This window comes from Peromyscus maniculatus, chromosome 14 (genome assembly GCF_049852395.1).
Source record: "Peromyscus maniculatus bairdii isolate BWxNUB_F1_BW_parent chromosome 14, HU_Pman_BW_mat_3.1, whole genome shotgun sequence".
Lineage (NCBI taxonomy): Eukaryota > Metazoa > Chordata > Mammalia > Rodentia > Cricetidae > Peromyscus > Peromyscus maniculatus.
This window is the reverse complement of record NC_134865.1, coordinates 75,127,588-75,140,872: the sequence shown is the minus strand read 5'-3', so window position 1 is coordinate 75,140,872 and position 13,285 is coordinate 75,127,588. Positions and strand designations below refer to the sequence as shown.

At 48.3% G+C, this 13,285-nt stretch overlaps 1 pseudogene; it reads left to right on the top strand.

The window, feature by feature from the left end:
- Positions 1-2,111: 2,111 nt before the first annotated feature.
- On the top strand, positions 2,112-12,111 carry LOC102918824 (alpha-1-antiproteinase-like; annotated as a pseudogene).
- Positions 12,112-13,285: the final 1,174 nt, after the last annotated feature.

Below are 13,285 nucleotides of genomic sequence, written 5' to 3'. Positions count from 1 at the left end.
GCTTGAACTAGTTTTGGGTACATGTACAGTAAGGCAAATTGTGTCCTTATACCCTATTCACTGTCTTATGTATATGCATAATTGAGCATGAATATGAAATCATATGCATATGGAAAGAAACATGAGCAGTAGGGAAAAAATGAATGCATGACCTAATCCACCAGTCAAATTAAAGAACCACCCAAACTAGACCCCTGAGTAACCAGCTCCATCCTCCTTTAGACCCCACAAAATGAGACTCCAGTCGACAGCCTGGGGCCCTTGAGTACTCTCACTCCTGTGGCCTACTGTTAAACTTAATTGTGTATCCCTCTATAATCTGCACAATGGCTTCTCTCCAGATAAAATTATTGTGTTGCTTTGCACACTCATGTGTCTTTGCACACCTGTGTGTGCCAACTTTCAATTCTATGGCTAAGACAGCAAGAACCAGAAACATCTCGCCAAGAGTCTGACCACAAGGAATAGTTCTTTCATCCAGTCCAGAGGTGATCACATGCCCTTACCACAGTCCCAGAAGTGTTTGAGGGTGGACACAGCAGGGATGCATGCTCCCAAATGATGCCTAGTTTATTGGAAAGAGTGACCTGGCCTGTTTTTCTCTAATCCCTTCTCAGTGCCCAGCCATGGTCAGACATAAGCAGGTGTGAGTGGAAGGAAGGCTGGCTGGGATAGGAGAGAAGATGCCCCAGGGTACCCCTCTTCTTGCTTCTTGCCGTGACCTACTGCATGACCGTTTTCCACACCAGGCTGCCTCAGCAGTCACGGACCTCCATGTTCCCCATGCACCAGTGAGCACTGCATTGAGGCTGAAACAGTTGCCCAAGGAGGGTACATGCTGTCCTTGCTGTATGGCCATGACTGCCTGGGCTGGCAAGAAATGTTTGCTTTCCCCTCACTCTTCTGCCTGGGGCAGCTGCGTGTATATCAGACTCACACTGTATGTCTTGTAAGTAAAACTTACTTTCCTCTGGCCTGAGGTCTGTCCCTGGTGATATGGCCCTCTAAATGATCAGAGACCACTGTTAGGGTCAACTCCTAGGATAACCCAGCCTTGCAGGGGCAACCTATCACAGGGCCTGGAAAACTAGTTTTCAGAGGGTCTTAGTACAGAGGGACACCTGTTCTGAATGGGAGTGGCTGTGAAAGAGAAATTGTTGGGGACACAGGCTGTGTTAGAAACCTGGCTCTGCCACTAACTGCCTGTGGACCCTGAGGAGGCCGCCTAACCTCCCTGGGCCCAAGTTTTGGCAGGGCTTGAGGGATAAATGACATATTGCTCAGAGTCTTCTCCATGACTGAAAGGACAAGACTATGCTGAGTAGATTAGTGGGTGGGGGTTGAAAGAGTCAGAGTGAGAATTCAAGAAGGAGGCATCCTGAGGTAATCCACAGGGTGGGTAAGAGTAGGAAACCGCCCCCCATTGAAGGAATGGAGAACATCTGGAAAGAGCTGGAGAAGGGCTTTCTTGGGTGGCTGAAGGATGCTGGAGGGTGGCGCTGCACCAACCAGGGAATGTAAGCTCTACCAGCCTTCCTTCTCCTGCCAAACTCAAGACCAAGCCATGGGTTACAGAAGAGGTGGAGCCCAGTCCCAAGACCTCAGACTCCAAGGGACAAGCAGGGTGGAGAAGGACAAAATCAGGCACCTGGACAGCAACTGGCAGAGAGGTTTCAGGTGAGTAGGTGGAAAGCTGAACTTTACTCAGTGTTAAGCACATATTGAGAACATATACACAGAGGTCATAGTTCAACTCCATAGGGAGCAGTCGTAGAGGATCTGCTATGGTCTACAGTTGGTTGGATATCTGACGACTTCCCCCGAGTCTGCTCTTGTAGCAGGCCTGGCATAGTTCGTGGGCAGGTGTTCTGACCTCTGCTCAGACCTGGGGCCTCCCCTGGGAGGGGCAGAGGTTGATTGAGGCAGGCTCTGATCTGTCAGCCTCTCAAGCCTGGCTGTGCCCAAGATCTTGCCAGTCCCTTAGAGTTCCCAGCCCCTCCCAACAAAAGACAACCTAAGGCCCCTGAAGAGCAGCAGGAAACCTTCGGAGCTTTGGCTCTTGTTGGGCCATAGGGCCAAACTGAATGGCCCTACTGCTTTCTTTATCTAGGATGGCACTCTCCATTCTGTCCCTCGGGTTGCTGGTAGCTGAGCTGGTGCCCCATGCCTGTGACGAAGGCACACCACCAATGCCATTGACTCAAAGGATGTCACCAACACCAGTGATGCGAAGGGCACCACCCCCATCTTCAACAAGCAAAAATTTGCCTTGAGCCTGTATAGGCAGCTGCTGTGCCCCTCACATTGCTGGCCTTCCAGGAGGAGCCAGAAGTCCGCCACCTGGTTCTACAGGATCTGGGGTTCAGAGTCCCGAAAGACCTGGACACTAGAGCAGCCATGTGCTGCGGGAAGCACCTGGGTGCTCTGTTGCACGCCGAGCAGTGCAGGGTCCACACTAGCAGTTTGCTGTTTATGGACAAGAAACTAAAGCCAGAACTGAAGTTTCTTACGCTCGCCCAGAGCTCCTACAACAGTGACGTCATCCTCGTCTCCTTAGGGGACTACGAGTTAGCCCACAAGCAGCTAAACTCGGGACCCATGGGACCCACTGGAAGTTAAGAGGCTGCCGAGGGATCTAAAGCTACAACCTAACTTGTTTCTGGCCAATAACAATTTCTTTAAAGGCCAGTGAGCCTCGGATGAAGCCTTAGCAGCCCCATGTTGACTCAAGATGTCCTCCATTCCTCTAGATCTTCCCAGATGTTCTCTGCTCCTTTGGCTTGGGGCAGCTTCCTACTCTTGCCCACTTCTGGATACCTGCCTCTTGAGTCCTCTCCCTAATCCTTTCCTTCCTATCTATCTATCTATCTATCTATCTATCTATCTATCTATCTATCTATCTATCTATCATCTATCTATCTATCTATCTATCTATCTATCTATCTATCTATCTCTATTTCTATCTCTCAAATATCCTCAGTATCATCTAGGCCTTTGAGTCCTTAGGAAGGTCTTAGGGTCCAGGAGGTGAGAACCATTTAGATCTATTCTAGTTATTGGAAATAGCCATTTTTGCCCCAGACAAATACTGCCTCTCCTTTTCCTGGACTACTTGTTTGGGCGTCTCCTATACTTCCTTCTTCTTATCCTGCTCCTTTCTTCCATCCTTTACCTCTCCCTTCTGGAACCAAAGCTCCTTTTATAGATATAGGCCCCACTCCCTCCTCCTTGCTACAGCTCAGTTTCTGGACAAGGCATCTCAATCCAGGACCTGCTACATTCCTGCTAGGACTCAGTGACAAATGCAAGGAAGGCCCTCTGCTCTAAAATCACATCCCAGTGGTGATGGCAGACACTAAGCCACCGAGGGGGCCCTGTGTGACTGCCGGGCTCACACCTCTGGAAGCCAGCCCTGGCACTATGCCAAAGTGCCTTCCATTCTACTTCACACAAGTCTTAGCTCTGTCTTAGCTGGGGGGGTGGGGGAGGAGAGGGGAGCGGGCGGCCATTATATATCTTCCCTCAAACTGTTTCATCCAGCTGCCTTGAATCCACCACACAGAAGGGTACCTTGGCCTTCCACACCTGCCTGGCTGGCTGCCAGTGGCTCTTCTGCTGGCCATCCCACAGGCCACTTGTAGTTCAGCATGGCCTTTCTGCTCCTCTGCCCAACCGTGGTGCATTTCCCTGTCCTGTGAACTCATCACAATGCTGACACACCATGGAGTTCCTTCCCTGCTCTCTTTTTTGCTCTAGGGCCTTCCCTCCAGGGAGCTGGGCCATGTAAGCTGCCTACAACCTTCCTGTGCATGGAAGGCTCCCAACTCCATGTCCATTCCCCGTGCCGGCCAACCACCTGATTACCTTCTTCCGAATGGAGCCGCCTGGGCTTGGCATGTTGCAAACGGAAGCATTTCCTTCACCCAGGAAGTCCCTTTCTCCCAATCCTTTTCTTCAAGGCTCAATAAATTGCTCTGATTCCAGCCCAAGCCAGGACCTTGATGTTCCCTCATCCACGGGTCTCTTTTCTCCCCACACCACATGCTAAATCTGACCACTGCCCCAACCATGGCCACTAGTCTTGTTCAGTTTACCAAGTTACATGAACTATTACCAAACTTATTATGATTGTGCCTTCATTTTTCCTCTTTATTTCTCTTTGTGGGGAGGAGCTTGTGATACTACTGCCTCGGCCCCCCATGTCCTGGGACTTCAAGTGTGTGTCCCTGTACCCAGCAGCAATTGCTTCTTAATGACTCGGTCTTCAACTTGACTCTCCCAGGGCCCCTCTCCCACCCCATCTCTGTTGCCCTCCCTACCCTTCCTTTTCCCCAAAGCACCACAGGCTACTTGAAATATCAGCTCTTCCTGAGCTACATGACCGCTGCCACTGTTAGTCTGGCTGATGTCACCTCGGTCATGTGAATGGCTTTGCTCCTTCCTCCTCCCTTTGTTCTTCAGGGCTCCGGCTCAGGCTTCAGAAAGTCTTCGCTGACAAGCTCCCCAGGATAGATTGTCAGCTTTAGGAAGAAAGCGAAGGACCACAAGATGTCACATAGATTTAACAATTGTTGTCCCTCCGACATTCAGATGTCACTGGGCATCCTGTCTTTTATCTGGGGACCCTTCCCATCACTACTCTAAGGGGGTGGCTGTGGAGAAAAACAAGCCCTGTTTGGTACATGGAGTTTGAGCTGCTTCTTAAGATTTTGGATGGCAGTGGCCAGGCAGCTGGCAGGTATGGGGCTGGCACTTGGAGAGGTTCAGGCTTGGGTTGGGGACTTAGAACCCCAGAAAGTGGACAGTTTTGAGCTGCTAAAGGGAACAACTTGTTTTTGAGTTCACTCCTCATTTCTCTCAGTAACTCTCATGACTTTCTGATTACTTTTCCCAAGACTGTGGGCTGCTTTCTATGGCAGGGTGGGTTCTTCTGTAAAACACTCACCCTTGCCACCTTTTATCCGGTCAGGATTAAAGGCAAGAAAGTCAGCTTCCTAGTCCTCCCCAGTGTCTCTGGCCCCAGCTGGAGTCCAAAGTTCAGTGTATCCATAGCACTGTTGGGCTCAGCCTAGCGCTGAAGAGCTGACCACCCAAGTCCTGACCAGAACCTCAGTTGTAGGGAAAGAAGCCAGAAACACAGCTCACAGGAGACTGAGCTGTATAACTTATTGACTCTAAGACCACAGGACTGCGTTCTAGTTGCTTCTGCAGATACCAGGGAAAAGGACACTCTCTGACTTGGTAGAGTTGCACTATGATATTGAAACAGATGTATACAGGTTTTTGCTTATAGCGCCTCACTGATGTTCACAGCTATCCTTAAGAGACCTATTACTTCCACAGTTAACCAGGTACTGGTTGACACCTGCCCTCTCTGGCCTCACCTCTTACTCTCAGTCTCTTCCCTTTCCATTCTAGCTACACATCTTCCCTATGTCCCTAAAACAAGGCATTCTCACCACTGGGCTGTTTCATGTGTCAATTTTTTCTCTTGAGAATGTTCCTCCCCTGGCTGTTCTATGGCTTGTCCCATGCACTGTTAAGTCTTTAATCAGCATCACCTTCTAGGGTGTGACATAAATATGTAACTATCTCTTTTATTTCTCTCCTTAGTCAATATCCCCTTCCAGCTAATTGGCTTTCTTATCAATCATGTTGTTTATATTCCCTTACTTCATAAGATCAGTATGAACAAGGATCTCTCACACGTGCCTGCATGGCTTACCACAAGGGATGTTCCTGGCATGTACAGCCTTAGCGCCTCTCTGACGGACGAAGTATGATGTGCCTCAGATATTGCTGGCTCCTCTGATTCCTGTGCACTCTCTTGGCAGGGAAATGGAAATATTGCTTTAACCCAAAGCTCACAGAAATGAGGACCTTCTCGACAGATAAGGGGACCCAGGTCATGGTACCCATGATGCAGCGGGTAGGCTGGTTCCAGTTGCAGTATTTCCCCCACCTGCACAGCTATGTCCTCCAGCTGCCCTGTACCTGCAATGTCTCGGGTGTCTTCATTCTTCCAAATGAGGGAATATTTGAGGAGTGTGAGAAGGCATTGTTGGAGGAGAACTTTGACACATGGATTCAACCCTTACCACTGAGATGAGAACTCAGCTATTCCCACCCTTCTCCAGTGCTACAAGACCTTTTCCATGGCCACCTTGGCTCTGGGAGAGAGGTCTTTGGGGCATGACATAGGATCTGGGACTTGGTCACACACTTATTATCAGACAGGATTCAGCCATTCACACCTTCCAAAGATGGGAAAAATACACAAAACAAAATCACCACCATTATCATCGTCACCATCATCACCATTATCACCACCATCACCACTATCACCATCATCACCACCATCACCACCATCATCATCACCACCATCACCACCATCATCATCACCACCATCACCACCATCATCATCACCATCATCACCACCATCACCACCATCATCATCACCATCACCATCATCACCACCATCATCACCACCATCACCACCATCATCATCACCATCATCACCACCATCATCACCATCAACATCACCATCATCACCACCATCACCACCATCATCACCATCATCACCACCATCACGATGGTATCAGTCCACTGCCTCTTTCTGTGAGAGATTTACAGTTCACAACTGTGTTATAAGTGAAGAGGGGAGGAGGGAAGGTGATTCAAGTGGTATTAGAACCAGAGTTGAACCCCCAAAACCCATATGCAAAAGAGCTTGCAATCCTCGTACCAGGCCAATCTGATGGAGTCATTTTCTCAATCTCAGTTGAGGTTCCTCCTCCCAGATGACCCTTTGCTATGTCCAGCTGACAAAAACCAAACAAAACACAAAACAAAAACTAACCCACACAGTGAGCTTCAGGCTGATGAGAGACCTGTCTCAAAAAGGGGGGAGGGGTGGAAAGATCCCGAGGAACAATGCTGCTGTGTCCCCCTTTGACCTCCACACATGTGTGCATGCGCATGTGCACCTGCACACATGTAAAAAGAGTGGAAGTAACAGTGTGTCACTAAGAAGGCTGTGAGCAGACCACAATGCTGGGGAACCCTTGTTTGGATGCTTCCCTGCTGTGCCACTTATGAACGGATGACCTGTTAGTGACCCCACTGGGAACTAGAAGCTAGTCTCTCTACTGGCTGCCTCGTCCAGAAGGAAAGTGCTGACTTTCCAGGCACTCACCCATCTCTGCCCTGTTCTAACATCACTTTGCTCATGTCTCTACAATAAAAAAAAGAGTGGGAAGAAAACAGGAATAACTGAATGCTTTAAAACAGTGGTTCTCAACCTTCCTAATGCTGCAATGCTTTAATACAGTTCCTCATGATGTGATGACTCCCAACCCATAAAATTACTTTCCTTGTTATTTCATAACTGTAATTTTGCTGCTGTTACAGGTTGTAATGTAAATATCTGTGTTTTGCGATGTTCTTAGGCAACCCCTGTGAAAGGGTCGTTCTGTCCCCTGAAGGGTCCTGACACACAGGTTGAGAACCACTGCTATAAAGTCATGCTTTAACTATACAAAAATCTAGCCTGTGACCAGCATCTCTTGCTTCTGGATGTTTGAGCTCTCAGGTACACCCCCAAACGCTGCGGGTTCCAGGGGATAGCATGCATGTGAAAGACTGAGAAGTCCTGGACCAGGCAAGTCTTGCTGCTTCCAGATGAATCCCCCAGATCCCCACCGTGCAAATCACCTATGTCTTGTCTGCCAAGGCCCATCCACACAGCTATTCTATCTTCTGTGGGCTAGACTCCTGAGCATCAAAGAATGCTTAGAAGTTCCCATAGCCACAGTTTCTACCAGATGTCAGAAATGTCTCTGTCCCTAGCTATAACAACTAAATTGTCCCTAGTTGCTGCTATATGTCCCCTGATGGTTAGAGTTGGTCAAGCTGCCCTTAGGCCTGAGACTTCATTGCATTCAACACCTTCCTGGCAGGACAGCAAAAGAGCTAGCTGCATGGAGCTTAAGGTTGCATTCACCCTGACCGGACTTCTCCCACCTCAATGCCCCTCCTGTGGAAGCAGCTGGGAGACTCACAGCCCATCCATGCTTTGTCCATCCATGAAGGCATCTGCAGCTATTGTGAAGCTCCATTGGGCCAATGCCTGGGAGTCCAAGTGGAGAGAGATAGACTCCTGTCCTTGTGTTTCAAGCACTTCAGAGATGAAACCAGGAAGATTTGCTTTTGACACATGGTCATCTCTGGGTCTGTCCCTCACTGCCTCCAATATGACTGCTGGGCATCAAATGTCCTTTTGAGTGCTTGATATTTTTTTTTAAAAAAATGTTTAATTCTTACTTTATCCTCCCTAACATAAGCAACAAGAAAATACTGTGTGTATTTAAGGTGGGCAATATAATGTGCATGGGCATAGTGAAACACTGACCATACTCAGCCCAGTCATTGCCCCACATGGGACCCATTTTGCATGTGTGGCTGGAACTTGGGAAAGCCTCTACTTAGCAATTGCAAGCGCACAGTGCTTGCACTGTGCAGTGTGCACACCTCCAAGTCCAGGGCTGCATGGTGGAAATTCAGAAACATCCATCCCACTTGAGCCAAGCAGCACCTCCCATTTCTTCTCCCCCAGCCCCTGATGGGCATTCTCTATGACCAGGAGTGAGACTCTTTTGGTCTCATGATCCAATGCGTGAACATATAAGATCATCTGGTGTCCTTTTCAGACACAAACAAGGAAATGTGGCACTTAGTCTGCTGCCCTAGGACCTTTGAAGTCCAAGATTGGACAGATAGAAAGAGGAAAGGAAGTTACGCTAAGTTGAAGCACAGACAGACAGAATCTTTTTTTTTTTCAACTGGATCAGGGCAGTTACAGCTTCTCTGAGAAGTAATACTATAGCTAAAGGACCCTCGGCTTTTAAAAACAAAGTGTGGCTTTGTGTCCCAACCTCCTGCAAGCCCCACAACTAGCAGGGAGAACCAGGAGATGAAGAATGAAACTCAGGTCAGCAGGCACTGGATGGAAACTTCTAGAGTTTGACCTCATGGTTTATTTTTCTTATACATTAAAACACAGTAAGACTTCAGGGAAAAATTTCCATGTGACAATTATCATAACAAAGCTTTAGACAAAGATATGTAGAAACTCCACAGCAAAGTAGCAAAGCACTTGTGACCTTTCAAGAATGAATTCTATTGGCTGGTAAACAGAGCTCAGGGCAAGGACCTAAGGAGGAAGAATTTGTAATGAGCATAAGGACAGATTCTATTGGTCGAGGAGCAAAGTTCATGGGACCTCTTTCATGAGGATGGGTTCTTTTTACTAAGAGATAAAGCTCAGAATTAGGGTGCAGGATTTGAGGGGATTCAGGAAGCCTGGCCCATAGAATAGCACAAAGACCACCAGGTTGTTAAATAGCAGCTACTCCAGCCTTCCAGGTGACTAGGTGACAGTCATTTCCTTCATTCGAAGAAGACAGGTCGGTGTGGTTAACAAGCTTCATTCCTCCAATGCTTGCTTTAAGCTGTGCCATGCTAAAGCTTTGGACAAACTCATAGCCTCTTTGATCCCCCATCTCATCTTCTGAGCAAGCCCTCTGACCACCTCCCAGCATTGCCAAGAGGATGGAAGGAAATGGCCTTGAGGAGTCCCTGGTGCAGCCTGCCTGTTGCAGACATGCAGCACAGAGCTGCTCTTGTTTGTTCATGGAGTTGGCAGGCTGGGGTGGATGATTAGGCAACATGATTTCAACTGTTTTCTTCTTCATCTCCCTGAGCAGCTGTTTTTCCCAAAATTCTCCATTCCTGTTGTTCTTCGTCTGGAGCATTTCAAGTATGCTACCAGTGGCCTTAATCTGTTCTATGAACACATGGACCTCTCAGGAATCGCCCTGTCAAAGGCACCCCTGAAGGTCACCACGATAGGTTAACACTCTGTGGCCAGGATCTTTATGCCATTAAGGTTCATATGGTTCCCCTTCCCTAACTCATCCAGGGAAAGACAATGAGCACCCACAGGACAGGACAAAATGGTAAATAACAACTCACTGTGTCTTTGGCCTGGATGTCCCTCAGAGATGGCTGGTCTGGGGAAATAAAATGGTGGGTTCTCAAGCTCATTCCCTGCTGTGGAGACAACCAGGAGCTTGGGTGCTCCAATGCTGGGTGGGTCTATGCATCAGGGGGCCCTCATACCCCCAGGTGATATGAGGGCACCCTGTGATTACAAGAGTGTGGTGTCATTACAAAAATGGCTTGTGTCTACCCTGCATCATCCCCACCACCACCACACTGCAGAGGTTAGCAAGTTAGGTTACAGCAGAATATGGTGGGCAGGGGGCAGGGTGGAGTCAAGCCACACAAGGGGGCTTTCCTGGAACAGAGCGGTGGGGGGAAGCTAAGTTACTGGCTGGCAAAGTTACAAGGGAAGCCCAAAGAACAGATGCTGGACCCACCGGCTAAATCGCCTAGCCTTCAGGTCACATGGGGTTTGAGGGCCATTGGGGGCTTTGGCAAAAATGACTGAATGGAATCTGAACCAGTGGAAAGAGAATGCTGCAGGCTACCCGAGAAATAAGCCAGTGAGTGACAGCAGAGGCAGGCTTCAAAGAAAAGGGTGGGGATGGAAAGAGAATCTGGAAAAGATTCATTTCTGGGGTGGAAATTCCAGGACTCAGTGACTTGAGATGGGCCAAATAACAAGAAAGCTATCCTTCTGGGAGGCATGTCAGTGAATATAGTACAGGCACAGGAGCATTGCAGAAGTACAAATGGTTGAGGCTAAAAGCACACTGCTTGCCAGAAAGCCAGGCTGCCTCTTGGCCAGGAGCAGAGGGAGAAAAACAGCCACAGTGTAAAGCCAGAGGTGGGGGTGGTTCACACTGAGTGGAGAACAGGCCACGGTGTTCCAGAACTCTCAGAGATCCAGAATGAGTCTCCATGGTTGCTGGGTCCTAACGACTCCCTCAGGGGAAGGAGTGAGAAGGTGCAGTGTCAATGACACAGACATTGGGAGTCAGATGGAAGACAAACAGCAGACTTGTTTATTTAATACAGGGAAGGTCTTATATACCCTCCTCCCAGCACCCAGGCTGTGTTCTGACCTGGTGACATTGTGTGGTAGTCACCCCTCATTAGCTAGGTATGATCAGGACCTCTGACAGCACCTGTTGCTAAGCCCTCAGGCCGACTCCAGGTTGGCTCATAAGGAAGTACATTTTGTGCATGCCTTGTCAACTGGTTTGAGCCAATTTCCTTGACCCTAACTGGTTTGAGCCAATTTCCTTGACCCTATGGGCCTGTCCTACTATGTGTCCACCATATTATTTTATTATCTGGGCACTCAGTGGGAGTCAGAGTTCTTTGCTCTAGTCTTGTTAACCCCACCTCAGGCTCAGCAACTGGACTGTGCCTGTCTTATGTTGGCTTGCCAAACAAGCTCTTACCTGTCATTGACCATCAGCCCTCAAAGAGTGTCCATCCCTGTGGAGTCACCCCCGGTCAGAAGGATCAGGCAGTAGACTTTTGAATTTCAGAAAGCTAGGTATACATAGTCTCCTGTGGAGGACTATGAGTTGGATGTCTAAGAGCCATTAACACCTGAAGAGTTGCCTTAGTGGCATCCCATTGTTGCCTGATGTGCTGTAAGATACTTAAAAAGGAGAAAGATTAAAAGTACTACCATGCCAATCAAAACATAAGTGAGAATCCAGGAGGGATCCAATAGCCTTTTTATATTATGCCAAACCTTTTCAAAAAATAAAGAGTCAAAGACCATAACCTCTGCAACATCATACACCTACCTCTAGCAGGACAGTGCTAGACCTAGATTCTGGGCATCCTAGGCCAACACAGATGAAGAGTCAGTGTGACACTTGCTGAGGGAGGGGTTAACAGAGCTCTTGCTCCCTTAACTCTGTGAACCTTGGTCTCCAAAGGCAATGCACAGGGTGGAGCTGACCATGGTTGAGGATGGAGCAGAAAAGGAAGACATTTCCAGCTTCCAGTCCCTCCCCAGGCCACTCCTCCCTTCCCTCCACTTCAATAGGCCCTTCCTACTATTAATTCTGGAGGAGGCTGGCCCACAGCCTTCTCTTTATGGGGAAAGTGGTGAATCCTGGAAAATAGAAAACTGTCCAAAGCTTAGAACAGTGGATGGCCTATGATGCTCACAGGAAGGCAGGGGGTGGGGCAGTGAATCTGACTTTCCTTTGCTCATGAATGTGTGGTTTGATAATCTGTGGAATGAAATTGGCTACTCAAGGGGGGCTTATGCAAAGAGGAAGACAGACACATAGGCTGAGCATCTGTGAGGGAGAGCTCCAGACTTCATGTCCTTTAAGAACCACAAGGGGAGGGTGGGGCTGGAGGCCCTGAATTCTTATTTAAGACCCTCACTATCTGGGTTGTAGTAGAGTTCTATTCCTTTGAAGATTGGTTCAATAAAACAGCAAATGAGAATGTTGTAAGTGGTGTTGTTCGATGAGCAGGCAGGGAGGGGCCTGGAGGGACTTGGAGACTCTGCTAAGAACAACCTGGGAGCATACTTATGAAACAGAAAAGTTAAGCTCATTCTTTCATTGCTGCTTGCTGGAATCTAGATGGCCCAGTGGCTCACAAGGGTGTCAGCTAAGCCTCTACTTCTTTGGCACATGAGTGAGAAGGAAAGCATGCAGGGGATGTCTCTGGGTCTCTTTGATGAAAGGAGTTACTGGAATTTAAGTTGTTTTGAAGGCCATCTTCATGCAGCAGTCAGCTCTGCTCCTGTATACTCTTTCCGAGAGGGAACCATCCTCCATGAGGAAGATGTCTTCACACAAGTCATTAGAGTCAGCATCCACTAAGCACCAACTGTGTATAAAGTGCAGTCATAGAATTGAAAGATAAAAATGGAGGAGTGTCTCCAAATTCAAGAGCCCATTCCACAGGCACAGGACATGCCACCCTTCTGTAGCCATCATGGATGCATAGGCATGGGTTAACACTGTAACATATTGTCTTGATCTACAAACAGGATTCCTGTTCTTACTGGCAGTTGTGTCAGATGGAGTTTTGAGAGGAATGGGTGAGCATCCCAGGGCTGGCAGTTTGCCTTACTGTGAGAGAGAGAAATGAGAATGAGGTAGCTTTGCTGTCAACTGATGCCAATAAACAACAGTGAATGAGCAGCTCAAGTTGATAGGAACTGGTCGTGACTTCAAAAGTTCCTTCAGTCACCCACAGACACTGTCATACCACAGCTGCTGCCCCTCCTCCAAAGTCTCACATACTTCATGCTCCAGCTGGATGGAAACTCAGTAGT